The 13,798-nt window shown below is 43.4% G+C and overlaps 1 long non-coding RNA gene across 1 annotated transcript; it reads left to right on the top strand.

The window, feature by feature from the left end:
- The first annotated feature begins 11,201 nt into the window (after positions 1–11,201).
- LOC123162609 (uncharacterized) lies at positions 11,202–13,597 on the top strand. Its single transcript, XR_006481362.1, has 2 exons — positions 11,202–11,424; positions 13,159–13,597. It is a non-coding gene; the product is annotated as an uncharacterized lncRNA (long non-coding RNA).
- Positions 13,598–13,798: the final 201 nt, after the last annotated feature.

Genomic DNA, 13,798 nt, shown 5'->3' with positions numbered 1-13,798 from the left:
AAGCAACATTGACACAATGAATGAATGGGCAACCAGAGAAGCACTACAATTCAGTAATGTGCGTGATATGAGATAGTACATTCATGCAGCTCAGTATGCAAAACTACCAGGCAGTTTTCCTTACAAAAATCAACATTGGCGCCTTTAACATTTTGCTACAACTAATTTTAGATCAGATAAAGGTTAGATTCACGCCGATTAACAAAATACATGTTGATGTAAAAAATATAGTGATATACAACAGGTACTTACATCAGCATTGGAGCACAGAGAATTCCCACAAGATAATTTCCTCGAATACGATCCCAATGGAGGAAGTCTTCTATCGTTTAACCTTATTTTCTAAAAGAGAGATGGGTAAGAAACATGTAAAAAATATGATCAGAATGCTATAAAATTTAATGATGCGAGGATACGCACACGCTTTTTAGAATGGACTTGACATTCTTTTGCTGGACTGGAGCGGACTAGTTCTTTGGCCAATGGAATCTGCTTATTATTAGTGGGAGTTGGGTTTCTCTGTGCTGGAGTAGTATCGATAAAAAATGGAGTTGGTTTATTATCTCCTGGCGTTTGGATATTTTGCAAAGACCTGGTTTGTAATCCTTTAGATTCTAACATAGCCGTCTTCCCCTTACATGCCTTATATAGAAAAATGGTGATTCAGTTATAAAACATGCTACAGTAGAGATGGAATAGGTACTGAAGAATAGAAAGGCATGACATATTGACATGTATTCCCTCCATCCGGAAATAAATGGATGGGTCTAGGCGTATTTCAGTTCTAGATTCATCCAGTTTTATCCATTTCTGCGACATTTAATCTGGACGGAGGGAGTATGATGTAAGAGCTAGGGATACGACAGGACAACACAGTAAAAAACACACTGTAAAACCCACTGCAGAACCAAAGTATTCCAACCCACTACACTCATGCAGCTCAGGATGCAAAACTACCAGGCAGTTTTCCTTACAAGAATCAACATTGTGGCCTTTAATCATACATTTTGCTACAACTAAATTTAGATCAGATAAAGGTTGGATTCACGCCGATTAACAAAATACATGCTGATGTAAAAATATAGAGATATACAACAGGTACTTACATCTACATTGGAGCACAGAGAATTCCTGCAAGAATCTTTCCTCATAAACGATACCATTGCAGAAATTCTTCTATCTGTTAAGCTTATTTTCTAAAAGAGAGATGGGTAAGAAACATGTAGAAAATATGATCAGCATGCTATAAAATTTCATGATGCAAAGATACGCACACGCTTATTAGAATTGAGTTGACATATTTTTGCTGGACTGGAGCAGACTAGTTCTTTGGCCACTGGAATCTGCTTATTATCAGTAGGAGTTGGGTTTCTCTGTGCTGGAGCAGTATCTATACAAACTGGAGTTGGTTTATTATCTCCTGGAGTTTGGATCTTTTGCAAAGGCCTTATTTGTAACCCTTCAGCTTCTAACATAGTCGTCTTCCCCTTGCATGCCTTGTATAGAAGAATGGTGCTTTAATTATAAAACATGTGATAGCAGAGAGATGGAATAGGTACTGAAGAATAGAAAGGCATGACATATTGACATGTATTCCCTCCATCCGGAAAAAATGGATGGGTCTAGGCGTATTTTAGTTCTAGATACATCCTTTTTTATCCATTTCGGCAACATGTAATCTGGACGGAGGGAGTATGGTGTAAGAGCTAGGGATACGACAGGACAACACATCAAAAAAACACTAGTTCAATGTAAAACTATATGCTAGCGGAATACGTACAAAAATAACTAAGGCAACATACACGCGTATGATTGGAAAAATAAGATGGCATTGCAACAGAGCACTAGAACAACACTTCAATGTAAAAAAACATGGTATGGCAGACAGATGAAGTACATACTGATGAATAACAATGCATAAGATATTCAGAAGCCTGATGTCCAAATTAAGCAGATGGCATTCCGATAGAGTAGAATAACAGTACTTGAATTTGAAAACATGTTATCATGAATGGAATAGGTACTGAAAAACAGGAAGGCATGACATATTTACATGCATGATCAGCATGCTAAGCACATGGCATTGCAACAAAGTAGATACACTCCAGGACATTATATGCATGTTGTACCCATATCACAGGCCAAGCTAGAGCAAGGACCTTGTGGGGTGAAGAGGATTCATCATCTTTCTGCAAGTCTTCTGAAGAACTGCCTTTACATGTTCCATCATATTGGGTATCATTGACATCAAGTTTATTAGCCTTTACATTGCTCCGTGAGGTTCTTGTGGATATATCAGTGTGTGCAATTATATCTAACATGCATGGAAGACAACTAGTAGTTAGATTTATGTAATGAGTGCCTGTAGGAGACGACATAAATAGTAGGACTGGGGTTAACTAGCAGCAACAGGTCTCATAAACTAAAGGGAGAACACAGATGAAAGCTACAGAGTATGTATTGTTTGTACTCGAGATTAACTAGATGGCACACAAAAGTATTAAAGAACAACATAGGTAATACTAGAAGTGGTATAATACTATAATCACCAGCCTGTGGGATAGCATTGGCTGATGGATGATAACTATGGAACAGCGTTACCTACAGAACAAGTATCTTAGCTGAACTATGGAACAACATGAACTCCTGAACAAGACCCGTAAGAGATCAGCATGAATATACAGTGAAATGTGATGATCTATTTTCCATGCTTAGATGAATAACAACGCCATAAATGTTGCACACAAGTAAGATGAGGGTACAACCTATCTGGCTGCCATCCATAGGAGTGAGCATCATGTGCTGACTTGTGGATGGCCCTACAGTTGTTGTGGTTGTCCATGTCGGGCACGCGCATTTGATGCAGGGAACTGTTGAGTGGGGACTATAGCTCCCTTATGGTGTATGCTTCCCTTGTTGGAGCAGCTGCGGTGAGTCGGAAGACGGTGTGTTTGAAGATGTAGATAACGCATAATGTTAAGAACGACATATCTCTTTGATCTGAAGAAATACACTAAGAGATCAACAACAAGGCACGAGAGTGGTCACACGTCTGTTGACTGAAGACTAAATTGGGGTCACACGATTTTATTTTATTTTGGTACTGTCTGATCTACGCCGGATGGCTTGATGGCCGTCTTGTGCCTCCTGGCTGACACTATTTGGAATCTTCCCCAAAGAGCCAGCGACCAACGGCAGAGCAGCCTGCCTCCGCCGTCCATGGCCCCAGCCAAAACCCCGCTCCCTGCCCCACCGCACTGTCGTGGTTGCGCCGCCCCCGGGCCAATCCACAAAGACTCCCCGTCATCCAGATCCGGCGGCGGCAGTACCTTCAACCCACGCAACTCTAAAAGATAGCCATCTAAGCATTGCTTCCGCGGCAAACTTGCGGCCCGGCACCCTTACGTTAGACACCAGCCAACCGGCAGCCTAGGAGCTCCGCCACCTCGACGGGTGCTGCTTCCCATTGGGAATCGATTGGCCCAGAATAAAAATTCAGACAACTGACGCCTAAATAAAGTGATTTGAGATGAGGGTGCGACCTATCTGGCGGCATGGTGAAGTAGGCAGGTCCAGCTGCCGAGTCGGTGAGGCCGGCACGGTTGTGGTGGCGACCGGCGGCAGGGAAAGAGCGATGTCGCGACGGTCGACGGCTACGCGGAAGCAGCGCCAGGACTCTGGACAGATCCGAAGTTGGAGCTGCTCCCGTGTCGTGAACAACAGTGGGGGTGAATCGGCTCCGGTACGATTCACGCGGCCGTCGCCGAGGCAGCACCAGCAACATGGAGTAAGAGACACACGGCCCAGTGCACGACGGCAAATGGACAGCGTCTCCGGCATTAGGGAGGAGGGCGGCTGTGAAATTGGTGTCGTGGGGGCGCCATGGAGGTGGGGCTGAGGTTTCGCGGCTCGGGAGAAGGGAGCTTCCCGGGGAGAAGGTGATTTGGTGCCCATGAGGTATGAATGGGGGCGGGCGGGGCAGGGGGGGGGGGGAATTGGGAGGGGAGTGGAACCATGTCTTACGGACGCATTTGTCTAAAATGTGAGGGGGAGTTACAGTTCTACCCTTGCCTACAGGCTTCTTGGCTTGGGTCTGTGTACTGAGGGTCGGGGATAGTAGAGTAACTTTGCTTCTCCCCAAATAGTGGGCGGGAGCGATTTCGGGCGAGGAGGGCGTGTTTTGAACTATAGTGGGCGGGAGTGATTTCGGGCGAGGAGAGCGTGTTTTGAAATAGTGGGCGCGACCTATTTCGGGCAAGGAGAGCATGTTTTGCCGACCATGGTTTATGAATTATTCGGCACATGTCATTTCGGCCGAGGAGAAGGCGCGCTTGGATGAAGTTACGAACCTACCCTCGATGTACAATGGGCCAATTGATGCGTGTCCCACATAGGACGGTAATTTCGCGTCTCCCATTTATTTGCTCGGGCGAATTCCACCGAGCAGAGAGGATGTTTAACGGTTCGTTCAAATTTTGGGAGAACGAGCGTCCACGTCTACCTTACCAAGTCGATTCGAATCAAATTTTGAAATATTAGCTTGCTTCTTTTTTAGACGGAGAGATTATGCACCGGAGTAATGTGTTTTTACATGCTCATTGCTAGCGATTTACTATATGAAAAATAGTTGACCCACTAAAAAACGCAAATCAAACCCAAAATGAAATATCTCGATTCAATGAAATAGCTTGTTTAGTAGGTCAAAATAGTGAACTAAATCCAAAATTGAACACCTCAATCGAGTAGCATGTTGTACAGTATTATAGTACCCCATGAACATGTTGAAAGTCAAATTAATGAACTTGTTTGATATACGCATATATCCGTTCATGTGTGGATTGCAGACAACATGTTCTCCAATTTAAATATTTGAATGCAAGTTTATATCGAAACATGGTTTATATCAGTCTTTGATGCATAAAACGCGACCTCCCCCTCTCACGGACTCCTGTTCTCTCTCTCTCTCTCCGACAATCTTTAATTCTATTGCACGCATCCGACACAAAAACCTTGTTGGTCCCTCTCCCTTTTTCTCCATCTCTCTCTCTCTCTCTATCTATCTATCTATCTCTCTCTATCTCTCTCTCTCTCTTTGTGTGTGTGTGTGGGGCGGGGGGGGGTCTTTCTGGTTCGCATGCATATATACACCATCTATAGGTCTCTCTCGCACACTATGTATGATACTCTAGCTAGTCCAGGCTAGATATCTTGGGTGCACTCATCGTACGCACACAAATTCCTTAGATCTTTGCCCGTAACTCTCTCATGCACCACTATGTCGTCTCGGAGCTCTTCCCCCCTCTCTTAAACTCCCCATCCACTTGGGTCACACATACACATGCATATCTCACTCGCACTCGATAGGACCATCTAAAACTCTATCTCTCTCCCTCGTTCTCTCTCCATCTCACACGCACACACACACAATCTCATGCCCAGCTAGCCAAGTATGATGATCTCTCACTCAATTGTAGGCACACGCAGTCCCCCCTATATGTATATGACTAGCTAATCTTAGTCTCCATCACAAACATGTGCATGGTCTATCTCGATTTCTCTCGGGGCATATTTCTATTGCGCACGCACTCCCTCGCTCTCCCACCCATATAGTCCCCTCACAATCTCGAGGGGATCTCTCTATCACAAACACACCCTCTCTCCCTCCCCATGCGTCCATGCCATCCATGTGTCCCTCTCGACCTTTTTTCCTCGCTGGCCAGACCTCTATTGGATATGTGCTACAGGAGTGTCTCTCTCCGTTGCAAACAATCACACACTAGCTACCTTCGTGTATCTCCTCGCCTCGCTTTTCCATCTAGGAGATGCATGCGTGATATGTTCGCATAAGAAACAAAAAAGCACACTCTCTCTCTAATTTATCGTTTGTTGTCACTTTCTCTTTCACACACACATACTCTTTTTGCACACTTACTCATTCTCCTTCACACGCACTTGATCTGTCTCGACTGAGGCACTCTCCTCGGTCCATAGCATATAGATTTATTGAAAACTCAAACATCACAAAGTTTGACCATGTACGTGGAGAAAAAGAATTACATCTAGTACGCAAAACATATACCATTAGATTCACCATGAGATGTAGTTTTGTATGATGTATCTTTGGTATTGTAGATATAAATAATATTTGCGTAAACCTGATCAAAGTTTCCAAAGTTTGACTTCTAAAAAATTTACATGCACTGCATTATCGAGCGGATGGAATATCTCTTTCCCCCTCTTAGCTATCTGACGCACCACTCAACCTTATTGGGGCTCCTAATCTCTCTCAAACTTTATTGGTCAGTTTGGACCTGACCCTCATGCCTTGATGGCCGGTACTGCCTGGTGTGGACGTGAGATGTAAAATATTTCTGTCTGGCCAGGCTTGTGTGCTGCTGAAGCATTTGGTTCATACCTGGGCCAAGCAAAGCATCAACATTCCATCAATCAATCCATGCATCAATTATTTAATGCTAATATCCATCCATCTTACTGTTAGCCTCGTGGCCGCACGACCAGGCACGGCCAGGCGTTCGAAATCGGTCGCCTAGGCCAGGCTACTTGAAGTGTCTGGAGTTCAGCTAGGCTAATTAAAGTGCAAGGAAACCCAGGCTAGGCGGGCTTTCTTTTTCACAGGGTAGCAACCAAACAAGCGTGCATGAAATCCAGCCACAACCCCAGGCCAGGCAAAAGATGCTCAGGACGCAAGTCAAACTGGCCTTATATCTCCCTGGTTCACACATACACATGTCTCGCTCGCGCTATACATATAGACCCATCCAACACTCTCCGCCCTTGTTCTCTTTCCATGTGACACGCACACCCCTAAGTACCATAATCCCTCACTCCATCATAGGCGCAAGCACTCCCCCCTCCTAAGTATGACTATCTCTTACTAGCCATCAGGAACACACGTATTGTCTCCTTCCATCCATACGTCTATCTCGATATCTCTTGGGGCATCTTCTATCACGCACACACCTTGTCACTCGATCTCCCACCCATGTAGTCCCATCACGATCTCTAGGGGATCTCTCTATGACAAACTTACACTCTCTCCTCCCATGTCTGCATTTTCTCCGTAACGTCTTTCTCGACCTCTCTCCCTTGTTTGTCAGACCCCTCTTGGCCACGTGCTAGGGGCCTTGCTCTCTCGGTTCCGAACAACCACACACTATCTCCTCACCTTGCCTCCGTTGTCGAAGATGCATGTGTGATATGTTTGCATAAGACACACACGCTTTTTCTCTACTTTGATCATGTGTTGTCCATGTCTCTTTCACACACGCACACACACTTTTTTCACTCTCTCTCTCTCTCTAGTTTGGGACTCTGTCCCGTCCATAAGCATATGGATGTTTTGAAAAGTCAAACCTCAAAAAAGTTTGACCAGGTATATGTGGAGAAAAACATTTACATCTGGAACGATAATTAGATTCATCACAACATGTACTTACTTCATACTATCATTTATCTTTGGTATTGTAGATATAAGTAATTTCTTTATAAACTTGGTCAAAGTTTCAAAAGTTTGACTTAAAAAAATGTTGGAACTACATTATCGAACGAAGGGAGTAGCTCTTTCTCTCTCTCTGCTATCTCTCACGGGCCTCCCCTCTCACTCGAACTCTTATGCCGACGGATTATACATTCACTGTGTCAGCGTATAGCTCCGTATACTGTTTAGTTGACCAGTCAACCAATCCACATGCTGCCTTGTCAGCTCGTGTTCTGTATCTTCGTGTGCTGGCCCATGTGGCAGTGGGTGAAAATAGTAAACTAGAGGCCCATCTGACACGCGGTGAAGTAACCAAAGTTGAAACCACTCGGGGTAGCACCCCGCACGCTAGTAAATTGAGGGCGCATTGAGGACAAACTTCTTGCGCGCGAAGGACGCACTCGCGCACAATTCACCACTGCATGGCGGCATGCACAGAAGGACGCACTCGCGCACACCCAGCACACGTGTACATCGGCGTCGCCGCCGGTTGAGATGGCTGGCAAGGCAGCCAACAAGCGAAGGCGGCTCGAGCCAAAACCGCATCCGGCGAGCCTCGACTTCATCAGCAGCCTCCCCGACGACATGCTGCTCGTCATCATCGGCCTCCTCCCCACCAAATCTGCCGTGCGGACCGCCCTGCTCTCCCGGCGGTGGTGCTCCCTCTGGCATTGCGTCCCCCTCAACCTCACCGTCGACAGCTGCCTCTGCGACGGGGATTGCAAACGCATGTCCGCAGTCTCCAAGATCCTTTCATCGCACCCTAGGCTAGCCAGACGCCTTGACATCCGCATGTTCAGTACCAACTACAAGGTCCAACCCAAGTTCGACGAGTGGTTCTTATCCCCCGCCCTAGATCAGCTCGAGGAGCTCAGCTTTGAAGTTGGACGATGTCGCTCTCTGCCGCCGTCTGCGCTCCGCCTCACACCAACGCTGCGTCGCGCAAGCTTCAGCTCCTGCTATCTTCCCCAGATTAATGTCGCGCCCGCCCTTCTTCTCCCTCAACTCAAGAAGCTCGACCTCTTCGACGTTGTCATCTAGAAGAAGGCTATGGAGCACCTGCTCCGCAGCTGTACTGCACTCGAGTACCTTCGTCTTGAGCAGATCCATGGATTCATTAGCCTCCACATCGCCTCGACGAATCTCTGATGGGATTTATGTGTCGTCCTGGCCCCGCAACAAGACATCAATTGGGAAGAGATCACTCTAGTTGTTCCATGTTATGGTCATTGAGAATGCGCCTTTCCTTGAGAGATTGCTTGTATCGGATCTAGAAGGTCCAACAAAAATCAGGGTCATTGACGCGCCGAAATTGACAGTGTTGGTGTACTCGTCTGCCAAATTCTCCGAACTCTGTATTGGATCTGTAATCGTTCAGGTACATCACTCATCTTCTTCTCCGTTCTCTTGAAATTAACATTTTTAAATTTCTTCTTGATGTATTTACGACCGTCTTCCAGAAAATGATTCCCACAAGCTTGACCCAGTCCATGCGCACAGAGAATATCTTAGCACTAAAATCTATCGTCCCCAATCTAGATCAAGTTGTTGGATTCCTTACATGCTTTCCGTGCACGGAGAAGCTACTCATGGAGGTGAAACTTCTTTCCTATAAGTAAATGGTAATCACAACATAGCTCAATTTTTTCGTAATTTTCCCAAATTACGATGACAAGTGTAGTGTTCAAAACTGCATCTACTCACTGCACCGAAATAAATGTTTTTAGTATTTTTTTCTCACGTGATCACCTGCATCGTTTTTATGTTGTACTACTATAGTAGCCTAGGCTAGTCATAGTGGAAAGTAACTTAGACTACTCCAGTAACTCTATGGTTACCCTAAGAGCAAGTACTACCTCCGTCCTGGTTTACTCTTCCAATTTTTTAGTATCAAAATTTGACCATAGATTTAACTGACAAAATGTTAATGCATGTCACCAAGAACTATATCATTGGATTCGTATTTGAACATAATATCAAGTGGTGTAATTTTTAGTGACATGCACTGGCATTTTCTTAGGTAAATCTATGGTCAAAATTTTATACTAAATACGAGGTAGTATTCCCTCTGTCCCAAAATTTTTGTCTTACATTTGTTTAGATACGGATGTATCTAACACTAAAATGTAACTAGATACATCCGTATTTAGACAAATTTTAGACAAGAATTTTGGGACGGAGGGAGTACAAAAGTGGGCTATGTAGGACAAAACATGTGCCAAATTCACTTGTGATGCATTTGGCATCGATGCCCCTCCATTGCTCACCTGGTGCCCCAATCTGGATCACGTACTTTGCTCCGGTGCCAAATTAACTCCCGCAATGAAAAAACACTATGTGGGAGAGACAGAAGACCGAGGAAATAAAAAAACACTTGTTTGGGAGAGTGAGAGGCTGGTGTAGTTGGTTTGATTGATTTGTTTATACATGTGGGTCTGTGTGCACAGCGGTGCCAACTCTCTCACATCGCGAGAGCGGTGCCAAAATCTTTTGATTTGGCATATGTGTATTATGTGGCATACTTTTGCGAAATATGGCATCGGCCGCATAGTGGAAGGCAACAAATGCCCAAGCTCTTCACGTGCTCCTAGTTAAATGAGAGGAAACAGAAAGAGAGAGAGAGAGAGTGTGTGAAAAAATATCACTAGCCAGCCAACCCTATCGTATGAGCGAATGATATTGGTACCTCTTGATGACACGGCAATCTTATGCAGCCAGCTGCTCTAATATGTTCTCTTCTTTTGCAGAGAAAAAATGACCAGAAAGTGAAAAATGTGATGCACTATAACAGTCTCATCGAATGCCTTGATCTCCATCTTACAGAAATTGATTTGATCGACTATCGAGGCAGCACATCTGAGATTAAATTGGCCAGGTTCTTTGTTCTGGAGGCAAGTGTGCTCAAGGTAATGAGGTTTGTCGTTCTCTGGCGCAACAATGACTGGCGTGCTGATCACCACAAGCGTCTAAGCCTAAATGACAAAGTCTCCGCAGAAGCTAAATTTGTTTTTGAAACATCAAGTGGCCAGAGACTCGAAAACTTATTTGCCCATTAGTGACTTGTCAGGGCGGTGGATTTTAGTTTGTACGATAATGTTGCATCCACCTAAAGTAACGAAAGTTCTTACGTAAACTTCCTAGTAATTCCCTCTTCGTAGGTGCAGCATCTATCTATACCTATACTAATTATAGACTCCCAAGAAATTACCATGTTAATTAGATTTTACAAGCCGTTGATCTGGTGGGGCCGAGTTATTACGGTGTAGATCAACATTCTATCTATCTATCTATCTATCTATCTATCTATACCTCTATATACCTATACTAATTACAGACTCCCAAGAAATTACCATGTTAATTAGATTTTACAAGCCGTTGATCTGGTGGGGCCAAGTTATTACGGTGTAGATCAACATATAAAAATCTGAGGAAAAAAACAAAAAGGAAAAAACTCCCGTGTCAATCTATCTATCTACAGCTCGGCTAACAAAAATAATAATATGAATCTATAATGTAAAAAAAGGAATCTAACTAACCATGTATCAATCTATTTCAACTTTGCTATAAAAATCTGAGAAAAAAAACTCCCGTGTCAATCTATCTATCTACAGCACGGCTAACAGAAAAATATATGAATCTATAAGTAAAAAAAAGGAATCTAACTGACCACGTATCAATCTATTTCAACTTTGGTAATAAAATATCAATCTATCTACAACTCATGTACCAATCTAACTAACCACGTTACAGAGTCTTGCGAGACTGTTTCTCCTGATTTTGTGCTCGACCTATACGCGGCGACATCCCAGGAAGCCCATGATGCCGCCGTCGCCGCCAGTGCCATCAATAGTCCGCTGGTAGAGGCCCATCTCCCGAAGCACAAGATGCGTGGCAGCCAATAAGTACCTTCCATCGCAGAGGACAAGGTCAGATTCATATCGATAGCATAAACATCATTGTGTCATGGATGCACATGCTTATGTGTGGCGTGTGTTGGGTGTACTTTGTACAGTACATGTACATGTCCAAGGAGTACTCAAGTCTGTAATCGATCAAGCGATTCTGGGTACGTGCGTTGTGTGTGTATCTTGCCAGAATCAAACAATCTTTGTTTGCTAGCTGGCTACCTATATGTTGATGCATCCTTAATCGATTAATAGAGATCGAGTATGCTTTGTTCAGAATTATGTGATTACGTTACAAAGAAACTACCATCTTGCATCGTCGTCGTCGTCCCGCCTTGCCGGGAAGTACTCACGATCTCTAGGAACCGGCCAAGACGGCGAATCGCGATCAGCGAAATAGGACGTCCCGGTGGGTTAGTATTGATTGGTGCAATCATATCTTCCTACTTACATATATTTTGCACTGTGACATTTACCTTCTATTGTCCACCACCTGGAATTGGAATCTATTTAAATTTGGGAAAGGATGATGATGTGTATGATATTGATGCACAAGAAGAGCCATGTAGGGGGTGGATTTGGGTCAGTGTATATGCATGATATAAAATCAAATATAGATGAAACCTGAATATGGAAATAACTATGTGTACATGTTAAATCCTCCTTCGAAACTTGGTCCAATTTAAAGTATTCAATCTACCTCAGGTTATTTTTTTAATCATATTCGTTCTTCACATGTGGAAGATTTGAACCTACCACGTAGTTTTCCTATATGGTACTAGCCTATTCAGACTTGAGGATGCTCCCATATCTTTCTCCTGCTTTGACCTTGACATATATGGAGAAAAGGAAGTATGGCAGAGCGTCCTGATCAGCTCCACTGGCATAGTCAAGGTGCATCAAGTCATGGTTCAGAAGTGTATAACTAATAGGATGTAGTTTTACCGCTGCGATGAAATACATAATTCTTTAGTCGATGCTGGGCATAACACTAGAGTAGATTTCTAAAATTTTGTGATCTCTATGGTGTTACGGCGCTACAAAATGGAGCATGTATTCTTACTGAAATCATCCATACATTGGACAGATAAACCTTTGAAACATAACTAAATCTGGTATGCTATTAGTTCAGGTCCAGATATAGCAACTATACATTGGTAAATGCATCTGAAATTCTGAACAAAAAAATACTTATTGTGAGTGAAAATCAAGATTCTTAATATGGTACTGATGGTTAATGTTTGCAGCTTATCAAGTATAATAGTGGGACAGTTGTTTGTTGGTTGTGTTGTTCTTTTTCTGTAAAATATTTATATTTGCAAGCTTGGATTTCTCTTTTTGTATTAGCTCCCGCCTAACAGCACTTTTCTAATAGTGTTAGCTATACTTTGTTTAACAAACTTGAATCTTGCTGCCGCCAAACCGTGAAGCAAATCCACATGTAGGTTTTCTATGCACACTAAATTTAGCCCAAAAGTTCATAAAACTTGATTGCAAATTCATCTGACGAGGCTTATCCCCTTTCACTAATTATCTATTCCGTAATGTTACTATATATTGCCATATAACTTCCAGATTGTGTACCTTTTGTCATTAATGATGTTAAGTGGTATTGCCTTAAGCCATGCATGTTTGCACTTTGCCAAAATTGGCATCGAATTGCTGCAAGTCGGTGTTGATTCCGGCAGAATGTCACTGTTATCTTCTACTAAGTTCATGAAAGCTTACTGACATCACCACATCGCACATAACCAGGCAGGACATTCCACTGCTGCCAACGTCACGCGGTGCTGATCTGGACAGCACTGCTAACCTTTAGTATTGTCTTCGCAACTACGACACATGTCAGAGTAAGGCTGGCATGATGCGAATTTAACATGTATGTTGAGAGGGTCTCCATCAAGGTTGGTGAGCAAAACCCGTCATGGCATCCAACATCCAGGTTAGCAGACTGATGTTCCTGCTTGGTTCGGTGTTCTACACATCAGCGACAACAACTGCACGTCCAGCCTATGCTGATCTCAAAGGAGGAAATTTTTAGCTTCGAATACTGAGACCGCTCAAGATGGTACATGATGCTCTCACTGCACATGTTGCATTCTCTTCTTTCCGGAGTTTTATCTTAAATTATTTACTGTAGAATTGGGTTTATATTTCTCACATAAAAATGCAGTGTTATGTTTCTTTCCTTTTTACAGAATAGTATAGTATCGCGTTTGGGGATAACCATGAGTGAAGTTGGAAGGAATCCTGTAAATTGGTTCTCAGTATTTATGCATCATCAGTATCATAATGTAACAGAAAGAGTCTGGAGATAATACTTAGTTCACTCGTTAAAGCAATAATTATACCTAAGTTTTGTTAGATTAACCAACTACTTGCCTACACATGAGCT

The sequence above is a fragment of the Triticum aestivum genome, chromosome 7B (assembly GCF_018294505.1).
Source record: "Triticum aestivum cultivar Chinese Spring chromosome 7B, IWGSC CS RefSeq v2.1, whole genome shotgun sequence".
In the NCBI taxonomy this organism is placed as follows: Eukaryota; Viridiplantae; Streptophyta; class Magnoliopsida; order Poales; family Poaceae; genus Triticum; species Triticum aestivum.
This window is presented reverse-complemented; position numbering and strand designations above follow the sequence as displayed.